The sequence below is a fragment of the Prionailurus bengalensis genome, chromosome B1 (genome assembly GCF_016509475.1).
Source record: "Prionailurus bengalensis isolate Pbe53 chromosome B1, Fcat_Pben_1.1_paternal_pri, whole genome shotgun sequence".
Lineage (NCBI taxonomy): Eukaryota > Metazoa > Chordata > Mammalia > Carnivora > Felidae > Prionailurus > Prionailurus bengalensis.
In genome coordinates this window covers 81,817,424-81,836,813 of record NC_057344.1, presented here as the reverse complement: position 1 = coordinate 81,836,813, position 19,390 = coordinate 81,817,424, and the positions used below count along the sequence as shown (strand labels likewise).

At 38.8% G+C, this 19,390-nt stretch overlaps 1 protein-coding gene across 1 annotated transcript in view; it reads left to right on the top strand.

Moving 5' to 3' along the window:
• The window catches only part of SMAD1 (SMAD family member 1), a 78,371-nt gene that overhangs the window by 41,052 nt on the left and 17,929 nt on the right, over window positions 1-19,390 (top strand). The gene's annotated exons all lie outside the window — the stretch shown is intronic.

Here is a 19,390-nt window from a genome sequence, read left to right as displayed (position 1 = left end):
TGAGAGAATCAGAAGGGAAGATTGGCTTATTTAATGCCTAGGCTGATTATCTCAGTGTTAACTTCTAGCCTCCTTGGTATTAGATATCCAGAGGCTCAAAGAAGACTGGAGATTTCTTTCCCCAAAATGTATGTCTCATCACTTTGTCTTTTTCTACTTCAAAATGGAAATATTCTCCTGAAAAACTCAACATCATGCCTAATAATCTTGAATTAGCCAAATGATTAGACCTCTGTCCTCATAGTTAGAAAAGCGAGTTTCTTTGGGGAAGAGATTGGGAAGGAAAGAGAAGATGTTTATTTTAAAGAGAAGAGCTGGGGTACTTTGGGCAACCATAGTCTCAAGCACAGTGTGAAAAATCTAAGGGGGTCTAGAGGCGCCTGGGTGGTTCAGTCAGTTAAGCGTCTGACTTTGGCTCAGGTCATGATCTCGCTGTTCGTGGGTTAGAGCCCTGCATCAGGCTCTGTGCTGATGGCTCAGAGCCTGGAGCCTGCTTCAGATTCTGTGTCTCCCTCTCTCTGTGCCCCTCCCCTGCTCATGCTTTGTCTCTCTCTCACTCAAAAATAAATAAACGTTTTAAAAAAAAATCTCAGAGGGTCTGAAGAATAGGAAAGCAAAAAAACACAAAAAATGAAAAACCAACACCCAATGTTGTTAATTTGCCAGCTTGGCAGGGGATTAGTGTAGTTCTTAGATACGGTGTTAGGACTGGTTTGAAAGGCTGCAGACTTCTGTTTCCCCTGAGTTTAGTCTGGTCTGGGCTTCCACTGTGTCAATAGTGATTCTTCCCCATGTGTGGGAGGTGGGCAGATAAACATTTCACTTGCTGCTCACCCTTTCCACATTCCTAATTATCAGTGCCCTCAACAGGATTTCTCCATTCCTGTGACCTTAGCACTGAAGCCTGCCTGTAATACTCTAATGTGAGTCTGCTCTTCATAAAACTGTTGTAAGTGACGTGGGTTGTATAACTAGAAGTAACTGTAACTTCCATGATAAAAGATCTAGAGTCTGGAAACACAGGCCATGTTTAACTAAAAAGATTTAGGGCAACAAAGGACTGTTTGTCAGATTTTCCTCCAAGTTCTTTGTATTGTTTTGGTTTTTAATTTTTATTTATTGATTATGAGAGAGAGAGAGGGAGAAAGAGACAGAGGGAGAGAGAGAATCCCAAGCAGGCTCTGTGCTCAGCATAGAGCCTGACGTGGGGCTTGAACCACTAGTCATGAGATCATGACCTGATCTGAAATCAAGAGTTGGAGCTTAACTGACTGAGCCACCCAGGTGTCCATTTCCCCCAGTTCTTTGTATCATCAATTTTATGCCCTGGAATCTTAGGAGACCTTACAATGGAAGAAGGTCAGTTCTAACAACCCTCTCAAAGAGATGTGTTCATAGTTCTTAACCCTTCCACACGAAGGAGACATTTCTTATCCAAGTAGTGGTCTGGTTTATAGAGTCACACATCACTTTTCCCTGACCACCTCCTGCCTGCTTGTCTGTCTGGGATCTTCACTTACAGTAAGGCAAAAGGAGAGCCTATGATTGTTGTAAATGCTTTGGGGCAGCTTTTAGTAAAGTAAAAGTAAACCTATGTAAGACAACAGAGTGGGGTTGCCTTGTATGTTTTTTCTGTTATGTTTCCCTGTCATTTCGCTGACAGTTATGTCTAGCTAGCCCTGTAACAGATTCAGCAGTATTTTTTCTGTGATGCTTTCTTGGAGTGTCTAAGAAGTTTATCCAGGGTATGGTGGTGTGCCAGACAGATATTTAAGTATGATGGTCAGGTTAGGGAACAGTTTTGGGTAAATGCTTTTGAAACAGTATCACCTGCAACTTTTAAGTTGGAAAAGGAAGTGCTAATTTTAAAATGAGCTATGTAAAACAAAAAAACCCCAACAACCTGATGGGAGCATGTCATAAGGACACAGGGGTCAGTCTGAAGGGGCTGCCCCCTGGCTCAATCAGAGATAAATTGATCAACAAAATAATTATGGACTGAAAATAATTATAAACCATTTAGGGATAAAAACAGGAATCCACGCTGATGATAAATAAATCGAGGGGAAAGGGAGGGGCTCTTATTCATGGTAGAATGCCAATTGCTGACTGGTAAATGTGGAGTGGAGTTCCCTAGGATATTCAGGACAAATAAGACCATTTAAAGCAGATATTTATTTCTCTTTAGTTATAAAGTTAAAATATGGTCAGGAGGAGTCTTGGGTCACAAGGCCTGGACTAAAATTTTGACACTTGATATCTTTGACCTTGGGCCAGTTAGTTGTCCTCTTTGAATTGGTGTTTGCTCACCTGTGAGATAGGGTGTGATTCTATCTACTTTCCAGGGTTGTGGCAAGGATTGAATTAAATAATGAATGTGAAAAGGCTGTATGCATTCTTGAAACATAACATTGGCTGAAGTAAGGAACATAATTTCCATGTACATTTTGAGAATAAAAATGAAATTTGTAATGTAAGTACATTTTCATTAAACACATCTTTGGAAAATTAATGCTTGTAGTTACAGTAATAATAATAGTAACAGTGAAAATTAAATTAGTAACTTTTTATGTTTGCTCTGTGCCAGACTCCGTGCTGGCACATCACATGTATTCTCATTTAATACTGACCACAGCTGCAAGCTGTGGAGGTGCCAGCTGGGCTACCGAGATGCCTTTTAAGTAAGTTGTCACACAACTTGTAACAGGCCATCTGGGGATTCACACTGAAGTCTAACTCCAAGATCCATGGTCGAACCACTACACTACACTGCACTGCTTTCCAAAAGAAGTAGCTTTTTCCCCTTTAACCAATATAACGAAGGTGAGGGGTATCTAATGTTTTTAATAGTAGAGTATGTAATCTCAGCTGTTTACCAGCTACATGAAGTTGGGGTCCATAATGGTAAAGTGAGAGTCCACCCCTGTGTTTCAGGTGTGTATAGAGGCTTTATTTATGTTTATCTCCCATTGGTCAGTAATCATCATTAGATAACAAGTATCTGTTTCATGGAGTATATTTAATGGAATCAAATTTGAACTCATAATGAGAACTAATTACATTCAGCTGCAATTACAAATTAAGCCACACAGCCTGGTGTCACCCCTAGGGATGGTCATTTACATATCAATAGTGTCTAATCGATGACCCACCAGCTGCTTGTGTAATTGTAACTGCCCTTCACTGAATGCCTTCCATAGCCCAGGAACTTGCTTGTGCCACACAGAGAGACGCTATGGCACAGTGGTTAGGAGCCTAGATTCTGGAGCCAGATGCCTAGGTCTGTATCCTGTCTCCACTTGTGGCTGGTTATATTCTCGTAGGCAAGTTAATCTCCATACCTGTGTATCCATCTGTATAAAGTGGAGGTAATGACTATGTAGGTCAGAGTTAGGAGGATCAAATGAGTTTTCTTACATCACTTGGCCTAGATAAGCACCATATAAATGTTAAATAAAGAGAAAATCTGTGAGAAGTACTACTATTCCCATTTTCTTGTAAGAAGTGAAGTTCTGATAATTGGAGAGTAAATAGCTGAGCAGGGGTTCCAGTTTCAGAAGTCTAAAACTAAAACCCACCTCTAATTGTTGTTCTCCTCTGATTACACCTTATGAAGGATTTTTTTTTCTCCTGTTATTTTTAGTTTACATTCTGAAGTTTTTGTTCCTCTAACAAGCTCTGAAGCTCTAATAACATAGCACCTTCCTTCTGTGGTAGTTAAATAAACATTCAGCAGCGGAATGGTACCTGGGGTAAGAGTGGGAAGAGAGGAGACAGGGAGAGAGCCAGCGTTTGAGAGCCTGCCCTGTGCTGCAGCACCAGAGCCCCACAGAGCTGTTGGGGGGCTTGTTTCATTATCCCTACAGACACTGGTGAGAACTTACACTGTCTACTTCAACACCCAGCACTCTTGGCAGTCTTGATCCAAAGCCAACACTTGTTCTGTCATACCATGCCACCTGGCCAAAACTTTGGACACTTCATAAATTTTCCTGTCAGCTTAGTGTAATGCCCTGCTGGTCTCTTCTATATCATTGTCATTTTAATCTGTATAGCTGAGAATTATAACTGATACTATATAGAGTTTTTAGGGGTAAGAGGAATAATCTCTAGAAATTTGATATAAAACGAGAAAACTGAAGTTCAAGTTTCACAGCTACTTAGAGACATAGGGAGTCTGCACCCAAACTCCAGACTTTCTGACTTTATGTATGTGGGATGGGGCACAAGAATCTGCCTTTTTAAATAAGTGTCTTGCTAATTCAAGATGCAGGTAGTCTGAGGACTTGGAGAAAGGTCGGTCTGTATTAATCAACTCATAATAAACAGTCCAAGAATAGTAATTCATAAACACATTAATTATTAAGAATCTATTACATGCTGTGCACTGAATAATACAGAAGGAAAAGAAAACTTAGTTCTATCCTCTAGGGTTTTAGGGTCTGAGTGAGGTAAAGTCAAATTAGCAATACAGTGTTACAGATGCTTATGATGGAAGTCTGCGTAGGCAGCAGTGGGGCACAAAGAAAAGAGGAATTCATTTTTATTGGGGGTGAGTAGAAAAACCAAGAAGGGCCCCATAAAGGAGAGGACACTGAGAACTGAAACTTGGAAATATGGTCAAGTGAGCCAAAGTGCAGAGGTATGGGGGCGCCTGGGTGGCTCAGTCAGTTAAGCATCCACTCTTGTTTTTGGCTCAGGTCATCATCTCACAGCTCCATGATCTCATGCCTCCACTCTGGCAGCACCTGTTTGGGACTCTCTCTTCCTCTCTCTGCCCCTCCTCTACTTGTGCACATGCACGCCCTCTCAAAATAAATGAACTTAAAAAAACAAAAGGTACAGAAGTATGAAACTAGCAGATGGAAACGGCAAGAAGCATGAGGCAGCTAGGCGAAGAGAGTGTGGGAGGACACCTACCCCCAAAGACAGGTTGGAACGGGAATCTGGACTAGGTCATGGGGTTACTGGAGATATATTCTGGGTGCATAATCTCACAGAGAAGATGTCTTTCAAGGAAAGCAGCTGTAGTGTACAAAAGGAATCACTGGCCTGGAATTACCTGGGAAATTTCATTCTCAGAAGTTGAGTTAGATTTAGGCTATTTTAAGTAAATTTAATCTTACGCAGGTTCTCCACGCTCAGTGTGGAGCCTGACACAGGGCTCCATCTCACAATCCCTGGATCATGACCTGAGCTGAAATCAAGAGTCAGATGCTCAACCACCTGAGCCTGTTTTTTTGTTTTGTTTTGTTTTAAGCTTGAAGATACTGTTATTGAATGCAATTCATTTCTCTGCTTATATTCAAATTGTGTTCACCTACTTGTTTTCTGTTAATGTATTTGTACTTTAGGGTAATTGATATATTCCTGGAAAATAAATACTGTCAAGTTACTACTTTTAGGTAAAAGTATAGTAACTTTAGAAAAAAATGTTCTCCCAAAAAACTAAATAGAAGAATGCAAACAACTTCCAGGATCTCTTTCCAGTTTTATGGGACTGAGCAATGCAGTCTGGTAGTGATGAGTAGGCCTTGATTCAAAGCCTGGCCCTCCATTTAGCAGCTGGTGTGACCTTGTATGTATTACTGAACTAGGTTGAGCCTGCTCCCTCATCAGTTGTGAAGACTCGGTGAGCTCTCATGAAGTCCACATGCGCAGGGACAGTGGCTGTCCTGTTGACTTCTGCACCCACAGTACCGTGCGCAGGGCCTTGCTTGTATGCTTGCTTGTATTGGGTATATATGTAGTGCTAGGTGAACATTAATATTATTTCAGACCCTCCTTCCTGTTGCCTGTCTACCACTGAGCAAAGATAAAATGTCAGCCCTCAGGGATTTGGAGCTGTATTTTCATTAAAATTCAACCTCGATTAAAGATTCTCAGAATCTTTTCTTCAGTGTAGAATTTCCCTGACGCATCCTGAAGTAAGGAATTCTATTTCATAAATGCATACACTATTAACTTTTAAGTGGTCTTACCCTCTCTGCCACTGTCTACTTGAAATGTTTCTGTTTAGAAGGTCACTGAACACACACTGTATCTAGGGACATCTGTCTAGTATAGATATTATAGCGGGCACAGCTGCTTCAGCAGCCTGGCTGTCCCTCGTTTTCACAGGAGAGCCGCAGCCACTGAACTTGCTCTTGGGCCATTCTTCCATTAGCTCTGGGCCACCTTCCTGCCCTTAGGTGACCTCACTGAGGTGTCCTGAGACCCAACTGAGATGGGGTCTGGCACTGAATTTTATACATGTGAAGCTCCAGATATATAAAAATCAGCATTATCTTCAGTCAGAAGACTTGCAGAGTTTAGGGCCAGAAGATCCCTTGGAATTCAAATCCCTTGCGCCTTTGAATGAGGAAATTGAGACTCTGAAAAGTTTAAGTGATTTGCTCAAAGTCACAAAAGTAGTTGTTATCATAGCCAGGGCTGAACTCGGATGTCTTGACTGTTACCTGAATGCCTTTTCCAAGTCCTCAGAACTAAAAAAACATTTATATACCACTGGGTAGCATCTAGCTTATTAGCCGTTATGTGTATGTGAACAGATGTAGGCAAGGGCCTGGCAGCTTTGTTATCAGAACTTGTGTGTTTTTTAAAAAAACTCACCACCAGCATTTAATGGGTCACAACTTTGGTAGTGATTTGTCAGCCTTAGTCTCATTACTAGGCTACCACTGATTTGATGATAGAATTTCAAACAGTACTTCAAAATCTTGAAAAAGCTCACAAATCTAGAGGGTGTGCATGAATGCTTAGCAGAGCTCAGCTCCTCTTTTCCAATTTTAGTGTTTCTTTCTCATTCCTTTTCCTTGTGTCTTGGCAACGCAGAAAAGCTGAGTCCAGTAGCAGAATCACAATTGTCTCCCGAAACGAAAATATCTCCTGAAACTTTCTTAGTTTGGTTTCCCTGTTGACTGAGAAAGGGATTTTATGGTTTTAACTGAAGGAGAGAACTAAAACTTTGAAGAGTGGAGGTACATCTCTAAGAAAAGGCAGCAATCTGACTTTTCTCCACCTTGATTAGTCAGGAAAAGAAGGGAAGAGAGCTTCCTTCTTTTAAAGATCTACAGCAATTAGAGATTTTCAAGTGGGTGGAAGGAGGCATTGTGAAATTGCCTAGGCATCTCCCCCCACCCCTACTCCCCACCCCGAATGCACCTGAGGAGGTGGTGTGGAGCCAGGCAGGGTTTTTACAAGGGTTATAGGAATGACACAACACAGTCTGATTTTTAAATTATTCAAATCAAAAATTAGTGTGTGTAAGGAAGGGTGTTTTACCATTGGGCTCCTCTTTCCAAGGAGATTCTTGAAATTCAAATTAGCCAAAGGAGCAGCTCTTGAAGGGAAGCCGCAAACGTGAGTCATTGTTTGAAGATGCCAAGTAGGAGTAACCTTTTTGGTACACCGAAGAGAACTTTGGTTCCCCAGAAGAGTCAGAGCTCGCATATTTGTTTCCCATAAAATAGAAGTAGCCTGAAACATGGAAAGAATTATTAAAAGGAAGACCCTCCTCATCGTCTCCCTTCCTGTTCCTGACCTGAGTCAGGCCTAGAGTTTGCAAATCCTAGTTCTTTCAGCTAGTTGATCAGCCTTCACCTAAGAAATAGAAATTGTACATAGAAGGGGCCTTTACACATGGATAATTCACCTGCATGTTCATTCTTTCCTTTTTCTCCCAATAGAAAACAGAGATCACATAGCACCTGGGCGGCTTAGTCGGTTGAGCATTCGACTTCAGCTCAGGTCATGATCTCATAGTTCATGGGTTCCAGCCCTACACTGGGCTCCCTTCTGTCAGCGAGGAGTCTGCTTAGCATTCTCTGTCCCCTCTCTCTCTGCCCCTCCCTGCTCATTCCCTCTTTCTCTCTCTCTCTGTCTCTCTCTCTCCCTCCCCCCTCACAAAAATAAACACTACAAAAAAAAAAAAAAAAGAAGAAGAAGAAAACTGATATCTTAATCATTCCTTACCTGGAATATTACTGACTGAAGGCAACAAGGACTGGGGGTGGCGGAGTGAAGAGACATCAGAGAGAAGAGCAGCAGCATTATCCTTTTAGGGCCCACCCAGGCCACAGAGGCTTGGGCCTGGTTATCCTAGAGGAGCTTGTGCATGTAGACGTGACCCTGCCTCACTAGCCTCCACGTGTCTCTTCCCCATTAACACTTCTTCCTAGGGGTAGCACCTGTTCAGATCCCAGACCCAGCTCTTTCTCCTCCTGCATTTCAGTAGTTACTGTTTATACTTTGGATGCCCATAGAATTTGTTGTCCAAAGCAGGACACTTTTGAGAGTGACATGGGTCACCTATTATAATTCCACTGGAAAGCCCATACAAATCAGGACTTGTCCCAGGCAAGCCAGGACATATAGACATCCTACTTCTAAGTCTTCAAACTCTACAAATCGGGTTTGATAATCATCTATTATGCACCATCAGGGAGTTAGAAATCTCCCATAACTGAACATGTTAAATTAGACTAGAGTTTTCCCCTTTAAATTGACCTTAATTTGTCCAGAAACACTTCTGGAATTTATTCTACTTATCCATCTCTTAAACTATATAGAACATAATTTAACATTCTTGGAGACTTAGGATCACTGAGGCAGTAGAATATCATAGTTGAGGGTGCTCTGTGCCTTCCTAATTCTTGATACTTCTTGTGTGACCTTAGGTAAGTTACCCCTCTAAGCACTCTTATTTCCAAAGTGGATAGAACATGCTCAGCATTGGTCCAGGCTTAGAACAAATATTTGTGGTGATAGTGGTGTGTTAATGTAAATTCTGTGGTATATGGTGATCACCTAAAATTGATTTGAGGAGTGTCTCTTTGTTTCCACATAAATGCTCTTAGTTCTGGAATCTATTTTGTACATTATTTGTCTCCCTTCTTGCTGTTACCAGTCACTTTTTGGCTGAAGTTTTCTGAGAAGTTAATAACTTGTTAGAATTGTCACACTGAGTAAAGAGGAAATCTATACATTCAAAGTAAGGTACTATAACCCACCCCAGCACAGTGTGCCATTCCAGGTACTCTGAGCCAGAGGTAAAACTGCACATCTTCATGGAGTATCAGTTTTACTTGATTCCAAATTACTTAAAATATCACCTTTATGTTTGGTAAGTATTAAGGAGTAGAGCATAAAATATGTTTGAATTTGGTAAGATAAAATTTTCAGTGAAATTTCACAATTCCAGTGAAGCTGCCGGGACCCTTGATGAATTCATTGTCTGTCACTGCTGTTTACTTTGGTGAAAGGTAATAAGAAACACTGGGAAAATGTCTCTCAGAGATTCTGAGGGTAATGTGAGAGAGTCTGGAACACTGGTGGCAGCCATTAGTTAGAGAGTTAAATGGAACTTTAGATAAATTTGATAGAAAAGTTATCTTTCAAGAGTACATAGGATATCCATTTACTTTTTACCTTGCAGTTCTTACTAACTTCTAACAGACCATACAAGACATTGAATGTCTTAAATGTTATCACCGCTTTAACATGGAACCTCCTTGCAGCTCCTTACCTTTGATATCTTCAGTTGGTTTTCACTGTAAGAGCTGGTATGTCTGTGATAACCAACTGGAATCCCTTTCCTGGATGAGGATTCTGCATTGGGAGATACACATTATATAGTCTCAAGAAATAAAGATATTAGGGTAAAGCCATTTTAGTTGGGTATTAATATACTATTGAGAGCTCAGATTAATAGTTCCCAAACTTTGAAGATGGGATTGGAAAAGGAATAGATAATGGAACATTTTAGCCATGTTCAAAAATTGGTAAAATAAAATTTAAAATTGCCTCTTCACATTTACTTTTTGAACAGTTTTATTGAGGAATAATTCACATAGAATAAACTGTACATGTTTAAAAAGTACGATATAATTAGTTTTGACATATACCTATGAGAGTATCATGACAGTCAAGGAACATACACATCACCTCCAAAAATTTACTCCTGCACCTTTGCAATCTCTCCCGTCAGCCGTGACTGTGATCCCATTCTGTCACCATACATTGGCTTGCGTATTCTAGATTTTATATGCATGGAATTATATGGTATGCACTCTTTTTCTGTCTGCTTTCTCTCAGCTTATTTGGAGATTCATCCATGTTGTATGAATCAGTATTTCAGACCTTCTTATTGCTGAGTAGTATTCTGTGTTGATATACCATAATTTGTTTTTTCATTTGTTTGTCAGTGGACATTTGTTGCCAGTTTTTGGCTATCACAAATAAAACACACACATCTGTATTTCATTTTTCTTGGGTAAAAATCAAGAAGGAAAATGGCTGGGTCATATGGTAGGTGTGTTTCACTTTATAAGAAACTGCCAAAATATTAACGAAAGTGGTTATACCACTTTACGTTCCAGCTAGCAATGTGTGAGAATCCCTATTGCCAACACTTGGTATGTCGATCCTATTTAAAAAAAAAACTGTATTGTGGTAAGTCGTGTATAACACAGTACTTACTACTTTAACCATTCGTAAATTTACAATTCCATGGCATTAGATAAAGTCACAGTGTTGTATAACTGTTACCACTATCCATACCCAAAACTTTCTCATCCTAACAAAAACTGTATACTCATTAAGCAATAACTCCTTTTTCCTTCTTTCTCCATGCCCCTGGTAATCCTCTGTTCTACTTTTTGTATCTATGAATTTGCCTATTCTAAGTCCCTCATATAAATAGAATCAAAATATTTGCCCTTTTGTGTCTAGCCTGTTTCACTAAACATGATGATTTTAAGGTCATCTTCTTTGGTGTAGAGTCTTTTCACATCTTTTGCCTAATTTTTAATTGGATTATTTGGTTTTTTATTAATGAGTTTTGAGGTTCTTTATATATTCAGGACAAAATCTTTTATCACCTATGTGATTTGCAGATATTTTCTTTCAGTCTGTGGCTTGAATGTGTAAGACAACACTTCAAAATAAATATCCTCCAACAAGCATTTGGGGGGAAAATCAGAAATTTGGGAACTACAGAAATGGACAAAAATTGGAAGAAAGTCAATGACAGTTGCTAGAACTCAGAAAATAAATTTTAAAACAAAAACATTTCATAAGTAAAGAATAAATTATAGTGTGCCAAAGGAAGAATAGATTCTTATTAAAATGTAATAAGGGGTGCCTGGGTGGCGCAGTTAATCAGTTTGGGCTCAGGTCGTGATCTCATGGTTCTTGAGATCGAGCCCTATGTTGGACTCTGCCCCCACGTCACAGAACCTGCTTGGGATTTTCTCTCTCTCCCTCTCTGTCTCTACCTCTCCCCCACTCATACTTGCTCTCTCAAAAAAATAAACAAAAATTTTAAAAATGTAATAAGACTCACTGAAGAAAGCAGGAAAATAATGAATGGGAGATTTGAAAAGAGGTAAAAAAGGTCTGAGAGAAAGCGATTGGAATGGAAAAAAAGAGGATCCAATATATGTATAATTGGAGCTCCTAAGTTCCCAGAGACCATGGAACAGAAATTAGAGAAAACCTAAATTTATATATAGAAAGGACCCACCAACTACTTGGGAAAATTCACCTAGAATGATGAACTTTTGAGACATACCTTAGTAAAACTATATTAGACTTTCAAAACAAAAGTCCCCTGGGCTTCTAGATAAGAAGAGCACATAGCTTGTAAAGGCAAGAATGTCCTGAACTCAGACTTCTCAAAAACATCATACAGAAATTGGCAACAGTGGAAAAAGTTCAGAAAACTTAAGGAATTCCAGGGCAAGCCAAGCTTTCCTTCAGGTATCAAGACTACAGAAAGTTTTGGGGTGCCTAGGTGGCTCAGTAGGTTAAGCGTCTGACCAGCTCAGGTCATGATCTTGCAGTTTGTGAGTTCCACCCTCACATTGAGCTCTGTGGTGACAACTCAGAGCCTAGAGCCTGCTTCAGATTCTGTGTCTCCTTCTCTTTCAGCTTCTCCCCTGCTCACATTCTTTCTCTCTCCAAAAATAAATAAACATTAAAAAAAAAAAAAACTACAGAAAGTTTTAAATATGCAAGAGGGAATACTGTTACAGTGAGCTTTTCCTGAGAAATCTAATGGAGTAACCTTATTCAACTAAGAGATGACTGGGAAAAAAATTGTCAATAAAATTGTAGAGATAAGGCAAAAGTAAGAATGGTGATAGTATGTAAACCTAAGATGTTCTGATGAAGTAGAAAGAGTGCAAATTTAAAAACAGAATAGAAGATGGGGCACCTGGGTGGCTCAGTCAGTTAAGCATGTGACTCTTGGTTTTGACTCTGGTCATGATCTCATGGTTTGTGGGTTCGAGCCAACATGGGGCTCTGTGCTGACAGCATGGAGACTGCTTGGGATTCTCTCTCTCTGCCCCTTCCCTGCGTCCTCACTTGCTCTCAAAATACATAAATAAGCATTTTTTTAAAAATGGAATAGAAGAATAGAAAAAGGGGAAAGTAGAATAAGATCATTGATTGTATAGATAATAGATGAGAACCAAAAGATAACCATTTAAAACTGACCAACTGGAAAATACATGGTTAAGTAAGGAAAGAACAAAGGTTGAAGACACCAGAAATACAAATACAAAAATAATCCTACGACAGAAATACAAGGCCATCTTTAGAAGTTTCTTTAAAAATACAGAAGACAGGGGTACCTGGGTGGCTCAGGTTCAGGCCCTGCATCAGGCTCTGCCAGCAGCTCAGAGCCTGGAACCTGCTTCAGATTCTGTGTCTCCCTCTATCTCTCTCAAAAATAAACAAACATTTAAAAAATATAAATCTAGAAGACAAAGGATTAGATCACATAGAGAAATATGGTAAATATACAACGATAACTATTGTATACAATAACATGACAAGAGTTGAGACCAAGCATATCAGTCATATCAATAAATGGGCTTAACTCAACAATGAAAGAGATTTTCAAGTTGGTTCATAAAGCAGAAGTCAGTGCTGTATTCAAGAGACCCATCTCTTCAAAAGATAAGAAAAGTGATTAAAAAGTCTAAAAATAAAGGATTGGCAAAGGTATATCAGGCAGATTGAAACAAGAAGTAGGAGTTGTGAGTCTGATATCAGAAAAAATAGAATTCAGACCAGAAAGTATTGACACAAAGAACACTTCATAATGAACATACATGTACCAAACAACATAGCAACCTCCTGTATAAAGCAGAAACTATAGGATATGGCAGCAAAAACAAATAGAAGCACACTAATAATAAGAAGTTTAACATACCAGTCTAAATACAAGACTGGTCATGAAGAAAAAAACATAAGTAATGATATCAGAAGAGGTATGCAGACTCTGCCCACAGGCCAAATCCCTTCTCCCTGTTTCTGTGAAGAAACCAAAAATGTGAAGCTTTCTAATTCAGCTACATCCAGTTTTGGTGTTTTTTTTTTTTACATATTATCTATGGCTTTCTTGTTGCAACAGTGGAGTCGAATAGCTGTGACAGAGGCCATATAGCCCACAAAACCTAAAATATTTACTTTCTAATCCTTTGTAGAGGAAGGTTGCTGACCTTTTACAGGAGACCTAAACAGCATTATTAATAACCTAGCTCTTAAAGATACTTTTTAACAGTGTACATTGATAGAAAACATATCTTCTTTTCTAGTGCAAAGAACATTCACAAAAATGTATTCTGTTGTAGGTTGCAAAGAAAATATCAAGTTACATAAGTTAGAAATAGTGTAATCAACAGTCTTATCACAATACCATAAACCTAGAAATTGAAAGCAAATAAGCTCTTTTACCTGGGAACTTTAAAACTATTCTATTAAGTGATTCATAGGTGAGGAGCACCCGGTGGCTCAGTAGGTTGAACATCCAACTCTTGGTTTTTGCTCAGGTCATGATTTCACAGTTCACTCATGAGTTTGAGCCCCATGAGCGCTGACAGCGCACAGAGCTTGCCTGGGATTTCTGTGTCTTTCTTTCTCTCAAAAGGTGGATAAATAAACTTAAAAAAAAAAATTACCCATAAGTGGATGGGCAAATATAAACAAAAATCACATGACTTTTGGAAAATAACGATCACAATCTACATATCAGAATCTATGGGATATATTTAAACCAGTGACCAGAGGAAAATTCATAGCCTTGAACACTTATATCAGTAAAAATGAAAGAATAAAAACAGATTAATTTTAAACTTCCAGTCAAAAAGGCTAGGAAAAGAACAACAAAGTAAATCAAAGGAAGTATGAGGAAGGAGATAATAAAGATGAAGCAAAAAATAATGAAGTAAAAAAAAAAAAAAAAGATCAACAGATCTTTCCTGGTTTGGAGTGGGGAAAAAAGGCCAAGGATCAGGTAATGGAATAAAGAAAAAAAAGTCAGCTGGGGAGAAAGCACAAATAAAAAAAAAAAAAAAAAAGAAATAAGAGGGATATACTTATTGATACAGAGGATATGAAACTTAACTGTAAGATTATTTTGCATACTTTATGCAAGTAAATTTGAAAACCACATAAAATGGATATTTTCGAGGGAGAGTATAATTTACCAGAATTAACCTCAGTAGGCATAGAAAGCTTAAATTTATTTCTATGGAATGAATAGAGAAAGTAAGGAACTGCTCCACAAGAAAGCACCAAGCCCAGATAATTTTAATGGGAAGTCTACCTAACATTTAGAGACTAGTTAGCAACATAAACTCTTCTGAGCACAGAAACAGTTATGAAACAAGTACAACATTGACATCGAAACCTGATAAAAATAACATACCAAGAAACTTAGATCACGATCACTTATGAATATTGGCCTCAAATTCCTAAATATTACTATAAACACCCCTCGTTAAGAAAATAATATATCATGACCAAGCAGGCTTTATGCCACGAATGCAAGAATAATAATTAATCATATTAATTAGGTCTAAGAAGAAAAATCAATACTATCTTAAGAAATGCTATAAAATCCTCTAGTGAAAATTTAACACCTGTTCCTAATAACAACACTGAACTACAGGAATGGATGAATACGTCCTTAACTTAATTAATATATATATGTATCAGAGTTTTAAAGTCAGCATCTTAATGGGGAAACAAACACTAGAGGCATTTCCACTAAGGTCAAGAATAAGTCAAGAAAGTTCACAGTCTCTAGTACTTTTTAACATTATATTAGCACTATTAGCCAATGCAACTAGACAAGAGAAAACAATTGGAAAGGAAAATTGTGTTTTAACTGTTCAGTGACATGATCATTTACCTGGAGAACTCTGTAAGAATCAATGATAAAACTAACTCAGACAACAAAACAATCCAGCCAGGTAGCAGTATATAAAAGCATGGCAATATCAATAACCTTCAAATATAAAAACAGTTACCAGCTAGAAGATATAATGGAAGAGAAAACTTTCATTTAAAATAGGAACAGAAAAAATAAAATACTTATAAATGTAATAAATGTATAAAATCAAGTGCAGTGTTTTAGATTGAATTGTTCACCACCCCCACCCCAAATTTGTATGTCAAAGCCCTAATCATAAGTCCTTCAGAATATGACTGAATTTGGAGATAGGCCTTTAAGTGAGGCCATTGAGGAGGGCCCTAATCCAGTCTGACTGGTGTCCTTATAAGAAGGGATAAGGACATACAGAGAGACACCAGGGAAATAAGCGATGTCAGAAAACACAAGAAAATAGCCATCTGCAAGGTAGGAAGAGAAGCTTCAGGAGACATGAGCCCGCCAACACCTTGAGCTCAGACTTCCAGCCACCAGAGCTTTGAGTAAATAAATGTCTGTTGTTGAAGCCACCCAGTCTGTGATATTTTTTTATGGCGGTCTGAGCTAATACAAGAACTATGGAACACTCTGAAAAGATGCAAAAGTAGCCTTGAAGAAACTTTCCTGGGTTTTAAATAGGACATCTGACATCATCAAGATTTTCTTACTAAGTTAATTTATAAATATAATGTGACCCGCAGTAAAGGTACCAAATCTCTTTATTCTGGAGGTAGACAAGATAATAACTAAAGTTCATATGGAGGAGTAAGCATGCAAGCAGAACACTGAAAAAGAACAACTGTGAGAGGGGACTAGCCCTATCAGATATTAAAACATAAAGCCTCTATAATTAAAACAGTGGTAGCAGGGCACAGACTAGAATAGAACGGATGGAATGTCTAAAAATAGACTCTAACATATATGGAACTTTATGAGAAAGGTGGTATATCCAATCACTAGAACAAAGAAGAGCTTTTTAATAAATGGTGTTGGGGCAACTGGCCAACCATTTGGAAAAAGATAAAATTAGATCTATTCCTTGTAGTATAAATAAAACTGAGCTACAAACAGATCAGAGATCTAAATAAAATAGGAAACTTTATATGTACTAGAAGAATGCATGGATGAATTCCTCCTTATGGGTGTAGGAGAAGCCTTTTTATGATCAAACTGCATACACAATAAAGGAAAATATTGGTAAATTTGACTACCAAACATAAAAAAATAAGCTTCTTCACATAAGGAAAGTCAAAAGACAAATGACACATTGCAATAAAATATTTGTAACATATAAAATGTCACACAGGCTAATATCTCTAATATATATTTTTTTCTTTTTAATGTTATTTTAAATATTTTTTAAAATATTTATTTTGAGAGAGAGACATTACAAGCAGTGGAGGGGCAGAGAGAGAGCGATAGAGAGAATCCCAAGCAGGCTGCCCCCTGTCAGCCCAGAGCCTGACGCAGGGTTCAATCCCAGGAACTGTGAGATCATGACCTGAGCAGAAACCAAGAGTCGGATGCTCAACCGACTAAGCCACCCAGGAGTCCCTATATATAATGAAAAGACCAAAAAATGGGCAAAAGGCACAAGAAGACCATTTACAGAAAAAATACATTAAAATGTCCCCTGAAGTACATAAAAAAATGATGGACTTTCACCGTAATAAGAGAAATATAAGTTGAAATTGCACCAGAAGGGTGCCTGGATGGCTCAGTCGGTTAAGCATCCGACTTTGGCTCAAGTCATGATCTGGCGGTCTGTGAGTTCAGGCCCCTGGTAGGGCTCTGTGCTCACAGCTGGGAGCCTGGAGCCTGCTTCAGATTCTGTGTCTCCCGCTGTCTCTTCCCCTCCCCTGCTCGCTTGCATGTTCACGTTCTCACTCTCTCTCAAATAAACATTAAAAAAAATTGCACCAAAATATCATTTCTCACCCATCCAGTTGTCCAAAAAATCAAAACTTTGACAAAATAGTTGTGAGGTTGTGGGGGGAAAATCGCTCTCTTACATGATGGGTACTTGACAATAACAAAGTTGTATCTGCATTTTCAAAACCCAGTATCTCTATTTCTAGGAATTTACCCCGAAGATAATCCTTTAACAATACTGCAGTGTATATACATGGAGTTATTCATTGCAGTATTATATGTGATGGTAAAATAGTGTAAACTACTCAGACATAAGAGATTGGTTGAATAAACTATGGTGCTGTACAAAGTGCAAGAGAGTCTATAGAGTGGGCTACTTTCCTTTTTAGTAATAAAGACAAAGTAAGAAAGCACATGTTTATCAGCTTAATTTTTTCAAGAAGAAATACAAGGATGAACCAGAGGAACAAAAGAAATTGATTATCCTCTGAGGAGGTTAGGTGGGGGGACTGAGTAAACATCTTACTATATATATATGTGTGTGTGTATATATATATATATACATATATATATATATGTGTATATATATATATGGTATACATAACATTGGATGAATCCTACACACATAGTGTTGAACTAAAGAAACCAGGCACAAGAGTACATACTATGTCATTTATATGAAAACTTGTGCATTTTATTATAGATGTGTGATACTCAATACAATTTTTTAAGTTTATTAAAAGATACTTGTGCGTATGTCAGCAGTGGCAGAATTCATCTTATCTTGATAACCAGAGGTGAGGAAAAAGTTATTTTTCTTTTTAATGATTATTTTTGAGAGAGAGAGAGAGAGAGAGAGAGAGAGCGCGCGCGCGCAGGAGCGGAGAAGGGGCAGAGAGGAGACACAGAATCCAAAGCAGGTTCCAGGCTCTGAGGTGTCAGCACAGAGCCTGATGTGGGGTTCAGACCCACGAACCATGAGACAATGATGTGAGCCGAAGTTGGAGGCTTAACTGACTAAGCCACCCAGGCGCCCCACAAATTCTCTGTTATAAAATTATAGACAATGAGTGGTGCTGAAACAGGGACTCGGTTAAGGAGAGTGTGGGAGGGGCAGGGCAGGGGGTGGGTCCTCTGATAAGGAGAGTGTGGGAGGGGCAGGGCAGGGGGTGGGTCCTCCCTTAAGGAAGGTCGGGGGGCAGGGCAGGAGGTGGGTCCTCCGAAGGGTTGAGACGGAGGATTGATTCAAGGTGCTATGTCTGGTGCTGCATTTTGGGGGCAGGGTTTAGAGGCCAGTATTTGCCCCCCTTTTAAGGCACCAGTCAGAAATGAGGCTATCGCTAGATGACCATGAAAGGCAAGTTGGGAAGTAGTAACTCAAGCCGCAGCAGCTAAAAGAAAAAGAATGATTGCATAGGTAATTCAAAGGTATTGTGCTATTTCAGAGCCTTTGTTTATTTTGCAATACAGATTTCTGTTGACGTTGGAGGAGCCTTTATGACAACTGGGAATTTTTTCTTTAGCAAAATAATTTACATTCCAGATGACTATTGAAAGGTAGAAGGAGGAATTATGCTTTTGGGGACTTAATTTGGGCAGATTCCATCGCTGTGCAGAAAAGGAAATACGTTTATTATACTAAAAAGACTTGTTTCTAAGGGATCAGCTTAGAGAAACTAGTAGATCTTATTTCTACAGATTAGGAATTTAAGATAATAGCATAAGAGACCATTTAAGACCTTCAGAAACCTATTTTTACTTAAACAGTTTTTAGCTTATGAATAAGTAAGTGATAATGCAAGTGTTCATGGCACATTTTCCTGCAAAAATGGTATACATTATAGATAGGGTCCCTGGAAAGTCCTCAAAAATCTACTTAATTCCTAATGCCACTAAATATTGTTTCTTTGGGAGAATATATTTTGAGTTCTAACTCCCAACAACAATAGAAGATTTTAAATCTCCTCCTCTCTCCTCCAAGCAGATTTCCAAATGGGTGGTTTTTCTAGCCAAGGCTGTGAGCATAGTAGGGGTTCCAAGGGCCTGTGTTACCGGAGAGGAGGTGTCTGGGGACTATGGTGGGAAGTTGAGGATCTAACCCTGTTAGGGTTTACTACCCAGTCCTTCACTTCGATTAGCAACATAATTTATAGTGGCTTTGCCTCTAGAGGTTTCTGGAGGTTGCAGACCATGCTAATTATTAACTCCTTAGGTACCTAATGGAGCTTTCAGGCATGACTTGAGCTGTTTTCTTTCATTCTCTAGTGGTGTGTATGTTTTTGGCTTTTAAACCTT